General features: G+C 29.7%; 1 protein-coding gene and 1 long non-coding RNA gene across 3 annotated transcripts in view; both read left to right on the forward strand.

Annotated features, from left to right (window-relative positions):
• Positions 1 to 25,591, forward strand: part of LOC105833146 (transmembrane protein 132E) — a 301,760-nt gene that overhangs the window by 93,266 nt on the left and 182,903 nt on the right. The gene's annotated exons all lie outside the window — the stretch shown is intronic.
• LOC118644283 lies at positions 8,183 to 14,780 on the forward strand. The gene is made up of 2 exons (XR_004962092.1): positions 8,183 to 13,229; positions 13,310 to 14,780. It is a non-coding gene; the product is annotated as an uncharacterized LOC118644283 (long non-coding RNA).

Here is a 25,591-nt window from a genome sequence, read left to right on the forward strand (position 1 = left end):
TCAAATAGTGTAACAATGCAATTTTACCAATCAATATTTTAAAAGCTAACACAATGTTTACTATTTTTTGTAATAGATGTGTGGAAGGTGGAGTGTAGGGGGTAGCGACAAATAATCACGCACTGATTTTTTAATGGCTCAAATATAATTGGAATAAATGCAAATATAAACTTGAGTGTAAACAACCTTCTATGCAGCCATACGTCTGTCTCTCTATCTTCTTCTTCCCTCGCGCCACCACCACACCTAGCAGCGACTTCCAGTACTGCCTCACGACGCGTGCTCCCATTGGCTCACATTTTCAGATCAACGCAAATCTAGTCATCTCATCAACAAAAAATAACCAACCAAAAAAGAATAAAATACGACAATAATAAAATCAATATTCCACAAGAAGAAGTAATTTCCACTCTTTAAGGGGATGCTGAACTGCCTCTCAAACTTGATCGAGGTCGATAATGTAGAGTCATTCGTGTACATCATTAATGAAATTTCGTATATATTTCTTTTATAGATTTAGAAATTCTTTTCCAGAATTAAAATACATATATTAATATTAATCTGTAAATTAAACTAGTGCTCTGTTTCTATCCTCGGACCGCCTCGGACCGATTTCTCACTCACACATATATACGAAATTTTCTCTGAAGCTTTTTTCTTACACCAAAGCTTCTAGCTCATTTCTGCAAGCATTTTATTATTCTTTCATGTAATAAGATTAGTGCGTACTAGTTATTTGTACGTACAGAGTCTTTAAAACTTATGTGTTACAAATGAAAGATACGAGGCGACTGCACAAAAATATAATTTTCTAACTTTTTTTGTTTTTTACATAATATTATAGGTAGGCACTATTTGTTATTGTCTATACTTTAATTCTGGAGAAGGATTTTTAATTCTATGAAATTAGTAAAAAAATAGGCCTAATTAAAAATAATAATAATTCAATCGGTAAAACAGACGACTCCAGCATCCCCTTAAAGTCATTTAATTTATTTAATCTAATCAAGGCAAAAGGTAATACGTTTAATATTTTCATATTTTGACTATGAGTGCCATTTAACTTTTCTGACTTTTTTATTGATGGCAGATAGATTTTTTCATTTTGGAAATAAATATTGCTGAGTTTCTTATTAATATATTTTTAAGTAAATAATTTTTAGCAACCAATTTATTTACTATCAACATGACATTATATTGAACAATTCCTTCAAAAAGATCATGTGAAATACAAGGTGGTATTCCAGGTTAACAGACATGAAAAAAATTCAAATTATTAAAAACTGAATTTAACTTAATTTCTCTACTAGGTTGACTATCATTCACTATATTATTTATATTTTCTTTGTAAGTTTCAATTGTTCTTTTTTCAAATTTTAACGTTATAAGTTGTGAATTTTCTTTAATTTTGTTAATATGACAATAAAGACAAAAATAACCTGACATGTTAAAGTTTTCATTGAATCCCCAATAAAGTGACTGCCCAGATTATCTCCTACTAAAGCTAATAATTCCTTTAAGAATTATTATTTTATTTTTATAATTAATTTCTATACCTATTTGTTCAATATCTTTCAAATCTTGTACAATAATATTGAAAAGTTCTGACTTTCCAAGTCTCTTCAAATCTTTTTCATACATTAACTAAATTAATTTGATTTATTTCAACATGTTGCCAAGCAGGAATATTTGCAACTGTAAAATAAAGCCCAACAATTTTATGTTTTATTCTGGATGCACCTAAAGGATTACAAATTTTGAATGCATCCTGATACAACATAAGTTGTAAAACATTGGGATTTTGTTTAAAAAAATTATTATTTTTTAATGAATTTCCATCTGTTAAATTAGAAAATATATTCTCTAAAGAAATCTCTTTAAAATCAAAATATTCAGAAGAGAAATTGGAATTTGTAAAAAGATTAACTAGAGTTTCTTTTATTAGAATGTAATAATATCTTGTGTTGTCACTTAAAGTAATACACTTAGGTTTGACATAATTGAAATTATTTATATAATATTTGTCTGTTACAAACCTTGATTTGAAATATCCATTTTGTGAATTGTGTGCTTTTTTGAATAAGTCATTTTCTAAAAATAAATTATCAATAGAAATTAATACTTGAATTATTTAAAACTAATTGTTTCGATAAATATATTGAACGTTAATTTTATAGAAATCATTCATATTGTCAATTAAAATTTGTAAAGATTGGTTAGATAATTGATACTGTGATTCTACCCAGTGAACACAGTAATATAGCAGCAGTGTAACAGCAATGTAACCGAATATAACAGGTTACGTTACTCTGAAATTACACGTAACTTACATGTAAGTTACAATTTCCGACTCAGCAATATAACATGTTATAATTACATGTTATCTAACCGTTACACAACAGTTACAAAGAAAAATAAAATAAAATAAAAATTTCATTTTTTTAAAATTATTTTTATCAACAGCACATACTACATTTAGAATAAATTTTTATTAATTAATTAAATTTAAATTATGTAATTTTTTATTTTATTTTTACTTGCCGCTGCTAGGTTTGAACTTGGGACCTGAGGATGACGAACCTTGTACTCTACCTGCTACGCCAATTTGACTTATCGATATGCATACTTGTTATTGTCTACATATACCTATATGTGTATATGTTATAAACTGACGCAATTATATTATTTTTTATAAATGCAATTTAATTTTGCAAAACATATTAAAAATAAATAGCATTAATTTATTTACTTATTAATTTCATTGTTCAATTTATCTTCTTCCATAACCTTATATATATAACTACATAATATAACTTCGAATTTTATATGCATATATATATATATATATATATATATATATATATATATATATAAATCTGTGTCTACACATATATATACATATAAAATTCAAAATTAGGTATATGTATAATGTGGCCTCATAATAATAAGTCAAAGTTTTAACTTTGCATTTTATAATTTTTATTTTTTGTTTTATAATTGGGTGTCATCAACACTGAAACCCGAATGTCGACACCCAAAGTACCAATATTGACACTGGAATTTTGGTGTTGACACTCAACTTTTGGTGTCGACACTTAACTTTTGGTGTCAACACCCAAATTTTTGGTGTTGACACAAAAAATTGGATTTTGACACCGAAACTTTGAGTATCGATACTTAAATGTCGGTGGTAACACTAAAAATTTAGACGTTAATACCAAAAATGGAATGTAAACACTCAAAGTTAGGTGTAAACACCAAAATCTTGGGTGTTTTTTCGTAAGGTTATGTGTTCATACATTTGGTTAAGTTTTTTTAAAGATTTCTTTAGAGGTTCACTCAGTGTATCTTCAGAGATTTCTCCAACTAATTCAGAAATTCAGTTTAGAAGTGCTACGACAGACGAATTAAGGCTATTGGAAGACTTTGAAAAAGAAGTAGCGCATCAGAAAATTGAATCAGAAGCTTTAATTTACATCGCAGATTATGTTGCACATTCCCAGATAGCCAAATAAAGGCAACGAGTTGTTATTTTGCTGTCAAATATTCCCTATTAATTTTATCAAACTAAAGCCAAAGTGTTTCCTTAAACTGTCTGTTGTTCTGACATCATGTAAAATTCTACATTAGAATTCAACAAACTGACGGCAAGTTGTCAACATGCATGCATAATTTGCAGTCAATGTGACAAGTTTATTATTCCTCAATGCATGCACTTATAATTTTATAAACTCATGAAGGTTATTTGCTCTCCTGATGTTAACTTCGTTCCACGTTAAATTACAATGACAGCAAATTGTGAGCAAGTTCACAACATACATGCAGTGCATTAATTTGCCCGATATGCTTAATCTCGCTTGGCTATCTGGGTTGTTTTCGCTTTTCTCATTCTTATCTTGGTTTACTTACAAAGACAATGGAACCACTTGATAGGCATGATTGGTTATCGTACATATCAAAGGATAATTGTATTTATCCCTCGGAGGGTTTTCAAATAGTTGCTAAAATTATGGAAGAAGAGTTCATAAAATTCCATGGTAATGGATTAAGTAAAGAAAGTGGGATATTTAATAAAGTTACTGATTGCGTCTTTTCGAAGATTGATTGCAATTTATATTCAAAACAAATAATTCATTGTCTAGTCAGAACTCGAACTTATATATGTTTAAGAAATTTAAATTTAAGAATAAAGAAAAATGTATTAGGAGAAAAAAAAATATGAAAAAAATGAAGCACATAACAAACAAAGTTTTATAATAATTTTATTGTTTTTTGGATATTATATTTTTATTTATTTTATTTTTTTATACAATGTTATATTTATATACAAACTAAAATTTTATGATAGTTTTATCCTTTCTTTTGTTATGTAATATGATATTTATAGGTATAAAAAAATATATTAGACGTAAATATATAAAAATAATGAATATTAACTTATAAATGAAGTTTTTTATTTCGTATCGCACAAATTTTCTTTAAAATTTGCGGCTTGCATTGGTGCATGCACCTAATTGGTCGAAATAGAAACGGCAGCCATTATGCGCAATGCTTCACCTTTCTAATTCCACCATAGAATGATGCTCGATCCGGGTCGAGCTCGACTTTTATACCCGTCGGGGCGATCCCCACGCGCTCCCAGCAGCGTGGTGGAATCGGTTCTCGACGGGGATACTAGACTTTCGGGAGGGGCGTCCGTGGACGCCGAGTCCCGTGTAGTGGGGCGGATGGTCGGCCCCGGGACGCAGTGACAATCGTCACAAGTTAGAATTAGAACAATTTTCAATGCGCACACTCTAGTGCGCATCACACTTTTTACTGAAATACCGTAATATCACAATACTGAAAGTAAAATTTTTATCCCAGACTGTAAATTTATTATATAGGAGTGAAATTTAAGCACATGTATTTAATATTATGGATAAATTTAACAATACTGAAAGTAAATTTACAAATAATTCGTAAATATACTAAATGTAATTAATTTTTCACAATATTCCAGTATTTTCACTTTAAGTAAGAGATAATATAATTTTTAATTTAAAAAAAATTAGAAATAATCAATAAATTTATCAAAAAATAAGTAAATTTTTTTTGTAAATTTGCATCGATTTTTACCAGTGTAGCTTCTAACTTCTGCTAAATAAAATTCAATTGCGAGAGAAATTCACAAGAATTGTACAACGTTATGAGAAGCAAAATGTCGTAAAATTGCTCAGCTATTTTAAAACTTATAAAATAAAACAACAATACAAACAATTATAAAAGACTCGTTAATGTTAACAGAACACATGCTAAAAAATAACTACGTGTTTGGAATAACGTTAAAATATTAGATTCTGAATCAAGATAGCAAAAAAGGTTAATTTCAGAAATGATTCATATTAAGGAGCAAGTTAATGGCATCAATTTACAGAAGGACACAGAGTGCAATTCTTATTATTGTTTGTTTAACATTTTGTCGAAAATGACTAACGAAAAATAAGTCTCGCTCATTCTGCCTCTGACTACACGAACGTTACACTTGTCTCTAGCGCTTTGTCGAATACTCTGTGTGTTGTTGCTCTTTTTAATATTGTGTTTTAAGATCTGGGATTAACATATATAAGTTTACAGTTTTCTACAATACGCATACCAGTTTATGTTATTCATAACACGGTTTTCATCGTTTTTGATCTTATAAATTTATTTTAATATGAAAACCTTACTCAAGTACTTGTTTTGTGATATAATTTGAGTTAATAATTTTGTACTGTATACTGTATACTCGAAAATTAATGTGTAAACGACTTAAATATGCTTCAAAACTTATATAAAATCAAACAATTTGATTTTTCGAATAAATACTCGATAGATGACGAGTATTTCAGTTTCCTTGAGTTTGCAATTCGACATTTTAATATATTTACTGTTTGTAAAACTCACATACATACACACATACACGCGCGCGTGCACATGTAGTATCTTCATGTTTTATTCTTCAGCAGAGAAATTTACTTCCGTTTTCCATCGACTAAAGTAAATATTATGTTAATATCGCGCGTGCACGGGCAAGGCATTTGAGAGATGATGGTAAAGCAAAATGATTTTAAAGTGCACGTCCTATACGAGTTATTTCTTCTATATATTCTATATATACGTAGTAAGTTTATTGTTTTTTGTACTGTTCTTAATTTTATTTAATAATATTGATCTTTATTAAAAAAACGTTGTTATTTTTTACTATATAATCAATTTAGATTGAAACATAAAATATTTTATTTTATTGTTTACTTATCTAATAAACTTAAAATGTTAGTTTCTAAACTCGTATTGCTGTGTTAATCAGTTTTTTTAAGGTCAGTTTATGTTAACTCTGGAAGGTACAAAAATGAAGATATTGGGCTCATTTTTTTTTCACATACATATTATAACATGTACTTTCGTAAGACCAAATTTTATTTGTGTATATTATTCTTATTTAAAAATTTTCAAAAAATAATTTTTAGTCTATACCGTGTTTTTCCTCTCTTAAATCATTTTTAATTTATCTAAGATGCATTTACATATAATTTATTTTATCTTTAGATAATTTTATAAGTTATCTAAACACAATACACTGATGGTAACTGTGTTGTCATAATTTGCACATTCTTATAGATTATCTTGTCTCAATGTAGGTGCACACTTTATCTTCGAAATTGACTTAGTTTACATTTTACTTCTACAAAGTTTAGGAAAAGAAGAAAGGTCAACGGCCTTCTTATCGAGTAATGCACCGTCGCGTTGCAATTCTGTCGTGTCATAACGGATTGGGAGTGTTCCGTAGTTCAAGAATTGCAGTTTTCTATCACGCGGTTTGAAGCGTGGAAAATTCTCGGATCTGGCGCAGCAGCTCATACATTTTATGTGTATGTTGTATGTATATATTGTATAAAGTACGAGTTATACATAGAGAGGGGACGTGAAGGAGCAAAAGGGCGAAAAAGAGATAGTACGACAAAGACGAAAACGCAAAAACTGATGTATACCCTTCTTTCTTCTGAGTTTTACGAGTTGATAGTAGATACATATATGAGAAAGTATTATGTATTGCATCACAGTGGTATGTTATGGCTATGCATTGAATAATTAAACACTGCAACTTACATAAAATCCATTTTGGGTTGAGTTTAAAGCTATTTCTTTTTGAGCATTTCCGAAAGTGAAACTATGTAATGAAAAGTAAGTAACTTAATAATAAAAATAAAGACTACATGTTTAAATTGTATATTAGGAACGACTTCACTGATTTTAATGACTTTGACATATGTTGACTAGGTCATTATTTAAAGTAACAATCTAAAAGTTTTAATTATTTGTTGTTTATTAACAACTTAGTAACCAAACTAGTAGTAAATTGTCGCCAATTGGCATCAAACTTATTCAAAGATTAATGACAAATTTGATGTTATTTGTATCAACATTATATTTATGTTTTGTAGACAGAATCTATTGACAAAATATGACAACAAATTGTCATCACAAAGGCATCTCTTGACATAATCTGTCGACAAATTGACAGCAAAAATCGAGCAAAATTTTCGCAACACGTACAGTCTGGCGGTGAATGAGTAATAAGAACTATCTGTTCTTGCCATTTAACTACGTATTTAAATTTTTTAACAATTAATTTATATGCCAGTATCTGCTATTCTTAGTATTTTTTAAATTATTTATATATAAATAAGAGAAAATTAAAATATTTTTTACATTAAATCCAGGAGTACAGAATAATTATTACAATAATAAACGTTAACACAAAATAGTTCTTTACAAAAAATATAAGTAAAATTAAAAAATAAATAATTTGAAAACTATAAATCAAAAAATTAAAAAATCCACAAAAATATAAAATATTATGCTTATTACAATACCTTACTATAATAAAATAATTATAATAATCCATAATAAAAAAGGCCGTTTAGGCACGAGAAGTATGTGTTTGATCGCGCCGTAAATAAAGAAAAAAGGTTATATTAAGTGTAATTATAATTATATTTCTTATAAAATTTTTATCTAACATTTAATACATATGACACACATATATATATGTGTATATATATATATATATATATATATATATATATTGTATATAATATTAATTTCTGAATTCCTAGCTAAGATACATATTTTTTGGTAATTTTATGATAATTTAACACCCAAAAGAAAGTTTTTTTCTTCATAAGAAAATAATGCGTGTATAACCCTTTAAAAATAACACTGTTTAAAGAATCTAAATTGTGCGTACGTGCCCCCACTATCGAGACATTCTTGATACTAGCGAGTGAAAACTTACACCACTGGTCTTGCGTACAATGCCACGCGCGAATTTGGCGCAAGTTACGTATCTCATTGTTAATAAAAAAATCTCAAAAGCCCAAGTGATAAAAATCTCATTCACTTATAATAAAATAAATAAATAATAAATTTACACATACAACATATGATATATAATATTATATGGATAAATTATAGCTAAATGTTTCTGAAATGTTACTGTAATATTTTAATGAAATATTACAAGTCTATGTTTCTGCAATATATCTACAATATTGCTCAGCAATGTGCAATATTGCAACGTTGCTGCAATATAACTGCAAGCTTCTGTACTGTATGGGTTATCGAGCGAAAAATTCATTTTCATAAGAAGTGATCGAGATATCACTTCATTTCGAGTGGCCATATTTTACTATCGCTTTGAGTAAAATTCCATTCTTTTGGAGTGACGTTTTACTTCAAGAAATTTAGTGAATACGTATATAATACGAGAATGTTTCTAAGGCCGGTATTCATAGTCAAATCTTATTTCAAGATCGTCTCAAGCAATGTCTTAAGATGCTAATACGGCTCTGTGATTGGTTGATGGCATCTTAAGACAGTACTTAAGATGATCTTAAATATAAGATCCGACTATGAATACCGGCCTAAAATTCGTAAAATTTTTACATGGTTTCTACGTCGAACCTATGATCGCATCCACATAGATTCTAGTACCGTTTTTGAGCGGATGTCCACTCGAATATTCACGTGGATTTCACGATGCCGAACAACGTAGCATTAACGTGGATATCACGTACTGTTTTATTGGGGTTCTTGGTCGTCCGCGAAGATTAGTTTTTGAACAAAATGGTGGCAGCAATGGGGAACCTTGTTGATTAAGAAGAGAGAGAAAGAGAGAGAGAGAGAGAGAGAGAGAGAGAGAGATACAGACGTACAGGGATACATGTAACATATACATATATGTAGATATATGAATAATCGCGACTATTTTATGGATTGATATCTAATCTTTTATACAAGATCTCTAGTCCATCCATAATAAAAAAATCCATTTTGACCCTGAAGTGGATGTTTGGAGTCGAATATATCGTATGTATTGTTGACGGCTTTCCACATACCGAATTGGTGGTACTCGACGAGGTCGCCGCGTGGCGATCGAGATCGAGATTCCGCGGCGAGTTTCACGGCGATATTGATAGCTCGCGACGTTACGTCGTGACTTACGTGATTTTTTTATATATTTCGCGCGGAAGTATTATGTGTGCGAGCGTTGTGTTCTGAAGGAAATTACGTTTGCGACGGTGATCGTGCATACCTCGGATAAGTTTGACATCATAATAATTATATAATATCAAAATATTAAAAGTGCAAAGAGCTATCAAATAAGTTAATATTGAAAATAAACTTATTGTACAAAAAAATAATCTATATTATATAATTGCAAACATACTATATAACATAATATATTAAAGGTTATAATTTATGAAGGTAATCGGACAGAGACCGAAATGTTTGTAGTTATAATATATATAGTTTTACTTTTTTGGAAATATATATGTTTTTATTAATAAAAAATGCTATTAATTCAGGTTGGTGCAAATAGAAGGTTGATGCTTAGATTTTAACAACTCAAAGAAGGGATAATTTTAGATCTTGAAGAAATAATACTATGCGCTATTTTGATGTAGTGTTCAACATGCCGTTTTTTTTGTAAAAACCAGCAGTTTATGGGCTATCGTATCGCTTTTTGCCGCTCGGTAAGCGTTTCTGTGTTTTGTCTGCAAGAGTTATATTTGTATATATCAATATCGATATCAAAGTATATAAATTTCAATTCAAATTTAATTAAAATTAATATCAATTTAAATTATAGCTAATTTTAATTCAAGTTAAAATAATACAAGTACAAATAAATAATGTTTAATACTTGCTTAAAATTGGAGAGTATACCCTCCGATATTACACGTATATATACGTATAAATATCACGAACAGATGAAACTGAAAAATAAAAAAATATATATATAATAACAAATTTTTCATGGAAAAAGCATATAAAATATATTACATTTCTATCTTTTCTTCTCCTTTAGAAGATTAAAATTAAGATTGTAAAAATTTGTGACTTAATTACAAAGAAACGTCACGATTGAAGAAGATTCGCTATAATGCAGTAGTTTTGTCACAATAAATTTCTGAATAATATTTCCTATCTAAAAAAAGGAATGTAAAATTAATACTCATTTCTCTTAAAGTCTTCTCAAATATTTCGAATTATTGTTGATTTTTTTCTATGATACTCTATTTAATTCTCTTATTGCACCAATTGCATAAGCGACTATTATCGCAAATTTAGCAAATATAAATTTATATAGAAAGTAATTAATACAATTTATTTAAATAAAAAAGTAAAAAAACCAAAAAGCGTGTGCAAAACGCGTGTTTGTGATGTCCAGTTTATTATTAAAAAGACCTGTTAAATTGATACTCAAATATATCAAAGTATTCTCGAAAGTCTCTAAGCATATTATTAACTTCTTTCCGTAACACTAATTAGTTCTCTCGCTAATTTCGTGAATGACTGTTATCGCAGAGAGCAAATAATTTATATAGAAAGTTATTTACCATTTATTTTCAAAAAGTAAAAGCTAAATAGCAGACGCAAAATACGCGTTTATTGTTTTGTAAAAAAAACAAAAAAAAAACAAATGAGAGTCAGCACAGTAAACGGTATGTAATTTTATTTGTAAAAAAATCTTTAATATTTCAAAATGATATAAGCGTGTATATTTTTATTAGCATTTTTAGCTATCTTTAGTATGGATCAGAATACGCTGAAAAAAAAGTTGAATCAACAAAATCAATGTAATTGGAATTGATTTTATTAATTCAATAATATTATTAACCCATTAACGCCCAAGCACACACATTTTCAACATAATTTTCAGCGACTTTATTTACGTTACAGGTACATAAAAAACCTAATAATATCTATAATTATATCTTCCAATGATTTCAGCTCGTGAGCCGACCACGCTTCCACTTTTCCGTTTTTTCAAAAGAATCGGAGAGTAAACAAAAAAAGATAGATGCTAGGAAAGAAACTCAATTTATATATACTATATATAGCAGCAATAAAACTTAATAACCAACAATTTCTACTATTTTTAATTTACTGACTAATAACTTTATGAATTTGTCCATTAATATATACTAATAAGTAAATTTATAAACTGATAATAGTCCGTGCATAAAACAGTTTTCGAGAAAGAATTCATGGAGAAATTTAGGAAAAATGAAGAAAAATCAACGATTTTTACACTTTTTTGGTTGCCATATTGAATCCGCCATCTTAAAAATTGTGTATTTAATCGAAAATAAACTGCGAATATTAATCCCATTATTTTCAGTAATAATAAGCCGTTAATTGTCCGCAATTTACAAATTATTATGAAAAAAATACGATAATTCGTAAATTGTTGCGATTTAGCGGCATCTGAAAGAGGAGGCTTTTTTCGTTCGAAAATGGATAGTAAAAAAATTTTTACTAGGTTGATTACATCAAAAGATAGAGCGTTAAAAGTTAAGAATAAAATGTGACATTTTGGTCCGAAATGGGTTAACAGATTTTGTTACGTTCTGCTGATGATGTGCCAACAAGATTAGATGTAATAGATTTTGCATTAAATTTGTAGTCATTTTGTTAACAAAATTTGTAACAAAATTTGTAACAAATATTTGACAAAATCTGATTTATCCTCACATTTATTGTATTTGACTGGAAAATTATTAACAAAATTAATCACGTTCTTCGATATTTTGATCAGCGTTGCTAGTTAGTATATTTACATATAAAATAGTTTCAAATTAGAAATTGGTTAAGATTAGATTAGGTTTATTGGGATGAGAGTGCAGAAAGAGTGACTCTATTCACGCATGTTCTTTGTAAAGAGAAGTGACGTCCATTTTTCACTTATTAGAGAGAAATAAAGTCTATAAACGAAATCTATAAATAAAGACTAATTTTCGGATTTCGGAATTTCGGATTCGATGAGTTTCAGATGGTATCATTCAACATCAGTATTTTCATTGGAAATGTCTTGAGAACTTATTTTTTCTATTTCATCTTAATACATTTCCGTCTTTTTTTGTAGTTTGATACATTTATTTAACGAAAATATTTTAAAACAAAAATAAATCTAAAAAATGCAGAAGATAAAGTGTAATTAATCTTCAGATATACTACGGAAAATTATTCGTGGCAAACATCGACAAATGATGTGCATGTTTCATGCAACCGTCGCTTACAGCGTATGCATTGAATCCAATCTACTTTTTTCTCTGTAAGCTTATAATTCTTCTTACATTCAACACATACATTTGATATGTTATCATCAGATGCGATTTTCATTTTTTGTTTGGAGCAGCTACTTGAAACAGTTTTGAAATAAACTGTTTCTTTCTGAATTTTTTATTTATATTTTTAATAGGTTTTTTGGATACATTTTTTAATTTTAATTTTTTAACATTTTCAGAAGAAGTTAACAAAATTATTTGATTATTTGTATTACATTTTAATGTAACGTCTTTTGTTATAGATGGAAACTGGGCAAACTTCATTTAATAATTTTGTTGGAGATGTTTCTGTTGATTGTACACTTTGATTGATACTATCAAATTGTAAATCAATATTGTGTATAGTTGTTGAAGTAATTACGTCATTAATCTCAATGTCATTTTCAAAAGAAATTTCAAGTAACGGGAAAATTAGTGGAGTAAAATTTATAAATCAGAATTTATAAATGCATAGTCTGGAATTGCATCAGGGTTAAATGGATAAATTTCGGTACTTCTAAATCCTGAGATAACGTTTGGTGGTGTTGCTGAGTTGCACCATGTTTCATTTAATAGCTCTTCAATTGTAACCGTGTAAGTTGTCCGCCAGGATGATTTTTTAGCCATTTAGATGTAGCATCATAAAAAATTCTTTTTTATTGATTTAAAAACAGCTCAATCTAGAGGCTGTAGATAATGCGCGATATGACTGGGAAGACGATTTAATAAAAGGCCTTTGAATTCTGCGAATTCAAGCATTTTAATAGAATTGCAATGAGTAGAATGACCATCTAGAATCAAAGCAACAGTTTCTTTCAATTTTCGGGGAAAAAAAGTGTTTTCTAAGTCAGTCAAAAAATAATTGAATATTTATATAAGCTGATTTTTCAAACATTTTTATTTTTGCCTTTCATTATACAGGCAAGAGAAAGGTACACGCCTTCTGCATTATAGCAACTTATCATTGTTTCTCCTCTTTCTTCAGAAGTAACAGAAAAAGCAGATTTTGATTCTTTTTCAGCAATAACATGGCCAGGACGATTGTTTTATTGTAAGCCAGTTTCATCCATATTACAAATAGAACCTGTCTTATTAAACAGTCCATTTTGTTCAAAAATTTCACCCAAAACTCTAAAATACTCACTTACTTTTTGTCTGTTCATAGCAAGACTTCTACTAACAACAAGAGATAAACTTTCTGATTTGCGTAAAGAAATATTAGGATGTCTAGATAAAAATGAATAAAGCCAGTCATATCCAGCTTTTTGAGTATTATTATTAAATTTATGTTTTACTTTAAGCTGATTGGCAAAATTATAAGCCAATGTACGAAGATCATCTCGAGTAAGCGGAAAACCACGCTTTTGCATTGTTTTGATGTGGTTTACTATCTTTTCCTCATTTTTCATTCCAAACAAACAGGTAGGTCCCATTCCATCTTTTATTGCGTTTCCAGATTTAAATCTTCTTTTAAGAGTTTTTTGGGGAATACCATATTCAATGCAGGCTCGACGTACAAAAGTGTTATTTTGAATGGCTTCCAGAGCTGCAGTTAATTAATCCTGCGATCATTTATCTTGTTTTAGAAAGTTTTCTTTATTTGCCATCTTTACAAAGTCTGTAACAATTTCAATTTAAATAACAAAATGTTTGTCAATGGTTGTCAAATATTTCATTTTATACATGTTTTTATTGATTTCACAAAAATTTAATTTTATTATATTCATACCTTCGTATTGCTATTGAATAGTAGTTTAGTACTACTGGTAGATCTAGATTTTCTCTTAAATCGTACTATAATACAATTTATAAAAGAAATATGTCGAGCGTCGGTACTGAATCAGTGCACTGCTAATAATAAATTTTGGTAATTATTTACATTAGCGATTCCTCACCGATTTTGATGACCTTCAATATGTTGTCAAGTTCATCATTCTGAACAACTTTTTCCTATACATGTTACCGCCGCTCGGCCTTAGTTTTTGTGTTATATACAAAAAAATTATTAACAAAGAAATTTAATAAATACGATACTTACGGGTAGCTCCGATAACCATAACATGTCGTCAAGGTCACCCTCCTGAATGACCTTGAAAAGATTTTAACCGTCGCTCGTGATTTATTTGAAAGTTTACAACAAAAAAAGTTTCATAAATCCGATACATAATATTGGTGCTTTAGATAAAGAACCGGTCTCCTATCTCCGGTGGCACAGAACAATGTGTAAACAAACGATTGTAGCGACTTCTACCCCAGTCTGGTACAGCAAAGAACGCGTGGGCGGGGGAGGGGCAGAGCCACCTCTCCGTAATTTTACCTTATCTAACCTAACCTAACCTAACCTAACCTAACCCTAACCCAAACATTTTTAAGTTGCTTTTTGATTAATGCAAAAATATTGAAAACGAATTGCGTGGAAAATTGCAAACCTATGTGGTATTGTACAAACGTGGATGTCGTTTACTTTACGTAAGGCACTGATATCATATATCGTATTTATGAAACGTAAAGTAAACGAAGTCCACACTTGTACAGTGCCACATAGGTTTGCGACTTTCCACGCTGTTCGTTTCCAATGTTTTTGCATTAACCAAATAGCGACTTTAAAATGTTTGGGTTAGGTTAGGTTAAAAAAAATTACGGGGAGGGGGTGCAGGGGGAGAAGCAGAGCCTCTCCTCCTCCCACGCGTTCTCTACATAACCCTTTGCAAATTTCCATGCTTTAAATTTTAAGAATAATATTTATTAAACTTTTTCAACTTTAATTGTTAATATCTCCCTTTGCGGGGCAGAGCGACGCTTTTTTCTGCCAGATTTGTTCGTTTTGTGCGGTGAGGAATGAGCTCTCTTTAAGTATTACTAAAACATTCTAGTACTAATTAAAAAGTATGGTATTTATTAAACTTTTGTGTTAATCATTTTTTGTGTATAACTCGAAAACTAAAGTCGAGTTACGGTAACATGTATAGAGAAAAGTTGTTCAGAATGATGACCTTGACAACATATTTGAAGGTCATCAAAATCGGTGAGAAATCGCTAATGTAAATAATTACTTAAATTTTTTGTATTATACCTAGCTGTTCTGAAATTAAAAGATTGTCTCCTAATGGCGAAATAATACAGGACTCCGTCGCTGGAGAAATGTGCAGTTAAACTCTTTTCTGTAAAAATATCACAGCTCCCAGACAGCACACGGATATCCATACGACATCCATAAGACGTCTTTAACGGATATTGAGGATATCCACAGGACATCCGTTTTACGTCTTTTGGACATTCTATGGACGTCCATAGGATATTGGTTTATGAAACTGGTGGACATGCTATATCCGTGAAATATGTCCGATGGACGTCCTATGGACGTCCTTGCCGATAAAAAGCGGCATTCAAAATTAAATTTTACATTAAATAAAAGGGTAAAAACAGAATAAAATTTATAAATATAAGTATTTATTTTAGAAATTATATTATTCTTTCGATAGATTATACATTAAACAATTTTAATTAAATAAGTATTATACGTATAATATTAATTAAACAATCAGCTTAAAGTATTTTGTAATTATCACAACATATATATATAGTGTGTATCCATTGTTTAACGACTACCGTGGAACAAATATTCTTTATATTGCAGACAATGACTGCAGCATGCGAGTAATCTCATCTAGGCAACAAATGATTGTGACTCGTCAACTACAACAGAAATTAAATTTTATGTTTATACACACACATACACATGTATACATAGGCTACAGAGTAAACTGTATAAAATCTTATTGTGTGCCATTGGCTTTGCCTTTACCTGGTTGATCAATTCGCCAATATATTCCATCACAAACTCACCTTTAATGAAAATGATGGTGCTCGTAGGCTCTGATTGTTCCCGTTGCTGCAATCTCTAATCTCGTTGCTGTTCTTTATCGAGACCTTTGTCATAATCCGCGTACACTTCGCCGTCGTCTATTACCATCTGTAATTATACGTCTAGAATTCGTCGCTGCTACCGTGTACACGTAACCGTTCTGTTTACGTACGTAGGTCAGAGCAAGCGAGCGTCATCATCATCATTCTCATTAAAGGAGAATTTGTGGTGGAATATATTAGCGAATTGATCAATCAGACAGAGGCAAAGCTAACGGCACACAATAAGATTCTTTGCTACTCTCGTAACTTATAATTTCTGAAAATTTTTAGAATTCTTACCTGACTGTGTAAAACATGCCAATAACCAACAAAAACCTAACCACTACTAGGGCCATATTGGTTTTAAACGGCCATATTGCTTTTTAGTTCACTTGTGCATGCAGATGGTGTTGGCGGAGCGAGTACAAATAAGGATAGCATATGAACAAAGTGGTCCATTTTAGGATATCCCTTCAATGTCCACAAATGTATATCCTATGGATATCCTCATAAGGTCCATGGACATCAGGACAAGAAATGGACATAAAACGGATATCCATAGGATATCCTGTGCTGTCTGAGTGCATTATTAAATTTGAACACAATGTGAAATAATAAATCAAATTATCTCTTATTATAAAAAAATTAGTCATTAAAAGCAATTTTTTCTGCACAAAGTTTAGCATCTACTTAACTCATTGTTAGTACTAAAAAAATATCTAAAAATATATATCCAATTTCAAATGTTCCCAGGTAGCGAGGTGACGTTAATACGACGTCAATAATTCGTCATTTAAGGTCGCAGACGTCATGTTACCAAATTAAGACGTAATAGTAACGTCATTTTTTGACCTATTAATTACGTCAGTCATTTATCCATCCTACAACGTATTTCCGACGTCATATTCTTGACTAATTAATAACGTCAGTTAATTGATCATTTTACGACGTATTAATAAGATTTTATTAGTGACTAATTACTGACGTTAACTATAATTCTTTGTAATAATTGACGATTTGACCTCAAATGACAAATTATTGAGGTCTAGTGGACGACACCTTGCTACCTATAACTATCATTATTTAAAGATTGGGTAATAAACAACATTATTAAAATTAATATAATATTTTATATAATTAATACTATCAATATTTTAGAATCATCCCAGGCAGCACATAATATTTATGATAAATATTTATTAATATTTATTAATATTTATTTTTTCAAAATATTATATAAATATTTTACACATATTTTATATATACGAAGAAAAAAATCTTTATTCAACATTTTAAATATTTTATATAATATTTATAGTAAATAAAAGATAAAGATTTGTATAAGTAATATTTTGTAAATATTTATAAATATTTCATAAATATTTTTATAATATTTATGATAAATCTTTATGATTTGTCAAATCTAAGACCACAAAAATATTTATAAAATATTTGGATAAACATTTATAAAATATTTAAATAAATATTATAAATATTTTATAAATATTTTATAAATATTGCGTTTTGTCTGAGGTATAATTTAGCTTTATCAAAAAAACAGCAAAAACATTTCTATAAGTTATTCCACATGTTATTTTGCATATGTAAAAATCAGGAAAAAAACTGTAAATTTATATTTATTTATAAAAATATTAGTTAACTACAAGTTTCATGTTTCTCGCATCTATTGAACTGATCTATAACAAATATGTATTCATGATCATCAACTGTTCATGGATCATCACAAAGGGCTAGGTAGCGTACGATCTTCGAAGTCAAGCAACGTCGACGGTGGTTCAGAGTTGGATGGGTGACCGCGGAAGTTAGGCAATTCCAAATGTGACTGTGGTGTGGTGGGTCGTGATGCTTGTTGAGAAACAACGTAGATTTTTTTTTACATTATAATTATGTTATTTCGATATTTTCATAATGCAAGTACTGCATATATAGGACATGTACCCGAAATATTTTCTAAAACGTCAAAATAACGGCTTTTACTACCTGGGATAGTCATAAAAATGACGTTAAAATGTCGTCTTTATTAAATGTAATCTAAAAACCTATGTTTTGTCATAAAAATAACAATAAAATACCGTCAAATGTACGATACTAGCTTCTTGAAAATGACGTCAATAATATGAAAATAATGACGTATTTTTGACGTCAATATATGACGTCGTTAAGATGAGACAAATGTACGTCAGTTTTACGACATTTAGACGTCATTTTATCTCGACATTATGACGTCTGGTTCGTCATAAAATGACCAAAAAATGTCGTCAATTAGACGTCACCTTGCTACCTGGGTTAAGTGCGCAACTTAATTTTCATCTTTTTAATAAAATATATACATATTGTATGTTGTTATTATTATTATTATGCAGTATTAATTACTGTTGTCTTTTGCAAAATTCTTGAATCTTTTCTATCTTGAATGTATATATTTTCTATTTCTTGCAGAAGTGCAGTTAAGACGAACAAATCACTAGACCATGCTTTATCTATAATTCTACAATACATTAGCAGTAGTAATGGATTAGGGCTTTAAGATGTCGTACGCATTAATCATTAGCTTATTATAATGTCTTACAGCTTTATTCCTACTGCTATTGTCGATTCTGTAGTTAGTACGACAGATTTTATAACCTCACTTTCTAACCTTACTGATTTACTTGTGATTTTCGCAGGCAAAAAGCACAACTTGCTATTTTTTCTGCCTACCTCTATCTAGATAGTCCTTTAGCACAGTTTAGTGTCAGTTAGAGTATTGTCTTATACGTCATTTGGAAATTCTTAAAGATCTACCCAGGTAGCAAGCTCACGTCATTTTGACGTCCCAAAATGGTCATTTACTGACTATTCTTGACGTCACGAAATGACGCCCTTATGACGTTAAAATGACGGTCAAATGTCACAAATTCCTGACGTCATGAAATGTACCGTATTTTGACGTCATAGAATGACGTGAATAATATGTTGTCAAAAAGATCTCTAAAAGATATTCTGTTTCTGAAAATGATAACATAAAGAGACTTCTAAAAGATAACATATAATGTCAGAATGTTAACCAATGCGTCGTTTTTTGAGAACAGAAAGATATCATAAAACTAATATCTAAAAGATTTCTTAAATCGGATATCTTTAAACTGCAACTAGAGATAAAAAAATAAAATAAAAATTTCATTTTTTTTTATTATTCTTATCAACAGTACATACTAAATTTGGGACAAATTTTTATTAATTAATTAAATTTAAATTATATTATTTTATTTTACTCTTACTTGCCGCTGGATTTTGAACCCGGGACCTTAGGATTACAAACCTTGTAATCTATCTGTTACGCCAGCTTGAATCATCGATATGGGTACTTGTTATTGTCTACATATACCTATATGTTATAAACTGTCGCAATTATATTATTTTTTATAAAAGCAATTAAATTTTGCAAAACATATTAAAAATAAATAGCATTAACTTATTTACTTATTAACTTCATTGTTAAATTTAACTTTTTCTATAACCTTTATAATTTGATGGAAATTGCGATCTATTTAGCATTAAGACTTTGAAGCGTTCAAATGGTTAATTTGACCATTTTGAAATTATTTCCAAGATATCTAAATGTTTTCTTAAAAAAGTTCTTTTAAAGTTGAATATAATATGCTTATATAATATGCTTATGCCTTACGCCTTAAATCTCATTGTATAGACACCGCTTTAGATCGTGTCTAAAATACGTCTTAATGACGTCTTTATGTCCCGATTTTGGATGTGTGCTGTCTGGGAAAATAATCGTCAGATCATGACTGAAATATGACTTCGAAATGACGTCATCATGACGTCAATTTTAGGTCATGTAAAAAAATGGTTATTTTGACGATATATGACCAGATATGACCATTTTGGGACGTCAAAATGACGTAGGCTTGCTACCTGAGTAGTTTTCCATCTTTAGTACACCAGCACTAATATGCGTCCATCTTAGGTTGGCCAACTTATCCCGAAAAAAGTAGGCTATCTTATCCAACTGTGAGAGAAAGATAATTATATTATTTAAATATTGGAAAAAGAAATAGAACGTATAATTGCACATTACAATTTACATACTTTCGTTATGTATCTAACGTTAATTGTGACAGCTCAACTGTAGTTTATTCAATGCGTTCGGCAAAGCAAATCTGAAGCGTCTAGAGGCTTTGTTGACACATTCTGTCTTTGTTATTTATTGGCATTGAACAAAGATAGAGTGAGGTAAGAGAGCACTCCGACGTGCTCAGATTTGCTTTGCCGAACGCAGTAAACGTTGTGGCAATTTTTAATGAACATATGAAAAACTTTGCAAGTAGTCGAAAGTAAAAAACGTGATATAATATCCACAATGTTGTTTTTTCGAAAAGTATACGCACATAAACTACAATAAATATTGATTATCTTTGAAAATAATTACAAAAATGCATTATTTAGTAATTATTGGAGAAATTATAACCATTGGCCATCTTTTCTATATGGCCATCATACCCTAATTTACCCTGTACAAATAATTGCTCTGCATTTTAAATTTTGAAATTTTCATATTTATATCTCTCTTGCATCTAAGTCGACAACTAATCCTCTTGCATCCCATGGATACAATTTTGTGTCTGTGTCATAGTTCCGCATTTGTACATACGTGCATTCATATGAGTTCACCGTGGTGTGACACGAATCCGCCGGGCGTCGTTCTTGATTCGCAAGTCCGGATCTCTGCATTCCAACATTTCGTTCATACATTTGCACATGCAACGCGACATCTGTCCAATATCTGCTGACAATCCACGGGGTCTTTTCTTCCGTTGCTTCTCTATCTCTCCTTCCATCTCCCTTTCATGCATTTCCACTTGATTTATAACGCAGATGTTCACGGATGTGAAACATATGCAATACATGAGATTTACCATTTCTTAATGAAAAAAAAAAAAGTTATTCTTCATACGATAGCGTTGAGATCGTTAATCTAGTTAAAGAAATAACAATCCGAAAACAGAAATTTATGTCACAAGATAACAAATATGTCACTAATTTCACCGTAACAGAATGATGAAGGCATATCATCTTTTTCTTTCTTTTTGTTAAATAAAAATTTTTTAATCATGATATATTTATCTTTTCTAGTTAGAAATATATAAAATAATGTCAATATCGAGTTAATATTCGATGTTTGAGTGCATACATATAATATTTTCAGCTCATGCGTACTGCGCGTCACATATTCATTGGTTTTGAAACACAAAGTTCTTATACATATAAAGACTTACATTATGGGCCGCGCAATACGCTTGAGGTGGAAATTGCTATATACACACACATAGAAAAATATAATTCTAGCGTTAAAAAAATTAATTATTTATTTTTAATTTTGTTTTTTTAAATAATTATCTTTACTGGTAAAAAAAATAACTATCGATAATAATAAACTCCTTACTTTACATAAAACAAATAACATTTAACCTTTTCCTGTATGCACGCACACACATACACATACACACACACACACAAATTACATACTAAAAGTTTCTTGCCTTAAATAAATATTGTTTATAAGTTTTCAAACATTTCATAAGTTTCATATATTCGTAAATCTGCACGGAGAAAATTTTACAATAAAATTATGTACAGTGGAACCCCGTGTTAGCGGACTGTTCGGGGCTCTGAGTCCGCTAACGCGGGGTTATCTCCTATTGCTTGGGTTCACTCCCACTCCGTGAAATTCAGGAACGTAACGGTATTGCCATCTAACCAGTTAACGCTTAAGACTAAATGTATTCGATCATAAAATTGCAAGCAGAGCGTCTCAGACCAAGTCAATGGTATCTATAGCCATCCGAAAAACTCACATCTCGTACCTCTGTAAGTAATAAATTATATTCCCGAATATTTTATATTCTCTACACTTCTAATTTATTATTATTTTCCAACATATAATTTATAAATAAAATATTATCAAATTAGAAATCCAGCTTTGATTGCAATCGGTGTTCCTTTTTTTATGTGATTACATTTAAACAATTTACTTTAAATTAGTGTTGGCTATTTTATTTACATGTGCGTGAATTTTTCAAATAAAAATTTATATAAAAATATATTTTTATTTATATTACACGAATAATATTTTGAAACATTTTTTTGAGACAATTTTTAATAATTATGTGCACAAAATAATACATTTTTTAATTAAAAAAAATATTAGCCATTTTCTAGTCTTAAATGAATTAATTACAGATTAAAATCTTGCACAAATTTTTAAGAATACGTCGTAACTGCTTACATACTACGTGACTGCATTGCTATCCCCACACACGCTACTCATGTGGGCCGAGTGCATATAAAGGGGATAGTTTCCGCTAACGCGGAGTACGCTAACGCGGGGTTTCCATTGTAATTTGCTGTGAGAACAAAACAGTCTGTTCTTAGCAAATATATTTTGTTAATATAACAAAATTATCACTGCTGATACAAATTTGTCAGGGCAACAAATAAAATTTGTTATTGTAATCAAACTAGTTTGGCTGCGTTGCTTTTCGCCAATTAGTGCGCAGAGTCGCCGATAGGTGAGCAGGCGGCTCAACTGTCTCGGGAGTAAGATGCAGCCAACACGCTACATAAAGACCACCCGCAACGCGATTAAAGTAAACCAAAATCAGTTTTCTTTTCTGCGAAAGAATTAGGCCGACTATCGACAACACTGCGCACTAACTGGCGGGCAAGCCCAAGGATGCCCGGACGACCGCCACACAATACTTTTACAGAATGTATTTAGACGCAGTTAGATTTATATGTAATTACAGGTTTATTCATTTTTTTTAAATCTTTTTTCTATTCTAGCGAATTTTTTGCTCGTTCATGTAGCAAATTACATAATTGATAGCCAAAATACTTTGCTGGCAGAACAGAAATTATTTTGTTCTTATAATTCTTATACTAGATAATTTGTTAATTTAGCAAAACCGTTTTTCAACTAATAAAATTAGTACTCTTAGCAAATCGTTTTGCTGTCCATATAATAACTAATAAAATTTACTAGGACAGCATAACATTTGCTGTGCCAGCAAATTATTTTTCTCCGTGTATCGTATTTTATAATAGTATTTATATTAATGTTTTTGCAACATAACTTAAAAACAGCTTCTAAGAAAGTGGTTTACGTATACAAAATCTTAACTGTTTATTATATTAATTATATTTTGTCTTTACACACCTTACTTTAATCGTGTTGTTCTGCAAACTTTAGTCACAAGGTGACCTCACGAACCCGAAAATTCTGATTTTAATAAAACTTGGCATAAATATAGAGAGGTAAATACATAAATTTAGAAATTTTTCGTTTGGGCTTATAAATGGTTTAAAGGGTAGAAAGGGTTGCTTTTTCTCGATGTATTTCATAAATCAAACGAGATAAAAAATATTTTATACAAAAGTTTTACAGTATAAATATCTCTACTTAGCTATGCTATTTATTAAAAAAAAAAATTTTTTTTAAACAATTTTTTTCAAAAAATAAATAACAGAGTTAAATAGAGGTATTTATACTATAAAACTTTTGTACATAACATTTTTTCATATTTTGTTTAGTTTACGAGATACATCGAGAAAAAGTAAAAACCTTCAACTTTTGAAGAGTGGTTTCAACCTTTTAAACCGTTTAGAAGTCAAAAATTTCTAAATTTATATATTTACCCCTTTTACATTTATGCCAAGTTTTATTAAAATCAGAATTTTCGGGTTTGTTTTAGGTTCTCTTGTCAGTAAGAAATGATAATCAAAAAGACATCAAATCAACATTAAATTGATGTCTTTTTTATATAAATTAAATAATAGTTACGCAATTTATAATTAAATTATATTTACACAAGTAAATCTCGACATGAAGATCCAGCTATGATTGAGTAAGACTTATTTTTTGTTAGTTTTAACATATCAATCTATATTTTCCGATTATTTTTTAATTTGATTTTTTATCTTTTATTTATTACTGAAAATCATCTTACACATAGGGATAAGATTATAAAATTAACAGATCTTTAAAAAATTTAAATTTATTCAAATTTTATTCAAATTAAATTAATAATTTTTTATTCAGTTTTTATAAATGGTAATCAAAACTTTAAGGAATCTGAAAGAAATAGATCAATATTTTTACGTCCTCGCTGAAAACAAAAATCGATACATCTTATGATCGCCAGCTTTCCCCCTTTCTTTTATTTACTCACGTGACATCCAAGAAAAAGAGTTAGCAATTACTTAAAAGCAATTTGAAGATTCCGCGTGCATTGGTATAAGTATGGCTTGCGTCATTTTACATGACATATAATAATACCGTTGATTAAGTTTGTGCACGAGCGTGCAGAGCTCATAGCTTTTAAATTACAGTGATCTGCCCAGGCCTCGTTTTCTTTGTATTTTCTCCTTCGTCCGATTAGTCCCGCCATGCCGCGCCGTGTCTTTTCTCGTGTCTTGTAACGGCCGGCGTTATAGACTTCACCCAACTTTGTTCAAAATCTGCATCGTGAAATTTGTGAGATTGTCCGAGTTTGAACTATTGGATTTTATGTTTCTTGACTTTTTTTGCGATGACTGGTCGTGTTCGACAGAATTGCTCTTTTCTATCCCAAATTTATTTAATCCAGTTTTTCAAATCTGTCTCAAAGGTTTTCCAAGCAAAATTTTTTAAAGTTACTTAATTGTGAGCTTGTTAGAATTATATTTTAGCTATAAGAAGAAAGATAAATATAACAGATTAAGAGTTTCCAGTGGTTAATTCTCTCTGCAATCTGTTTTATGATAATGTCCTAAATTAGAAAAGATACGAGCTCTGATTTTTACGATTATATCGGATATTGTTAAAGATTTAATTAAATGTCAGATATTAATCTAAAATTAAAATATAATTGTGATGTCTTGCAAATTAATTTTACATTAAATTTAATCTACAATAAATATGACCTCCATTTGTATTCATTTTTAATATATTTTTTGCGTTAGTGCAAAATAGAACCTAATGATTCAATCTATAC

The sequence above is a fragment of the Monomorium pharaonis genome, chromosome 2 (assembly GCF_013373865.1).
Source record: "Monomorium pharaonis isolate MP-MQ-018 chromosome 2, ASM1337386v2, whole genome shotgun sequence".
NCBI lineage: Eukaryota > Metazoa > Arthropoda > Insecta > Hymenoptera > Formicidae > Monomorium > Monomorium pharaonis.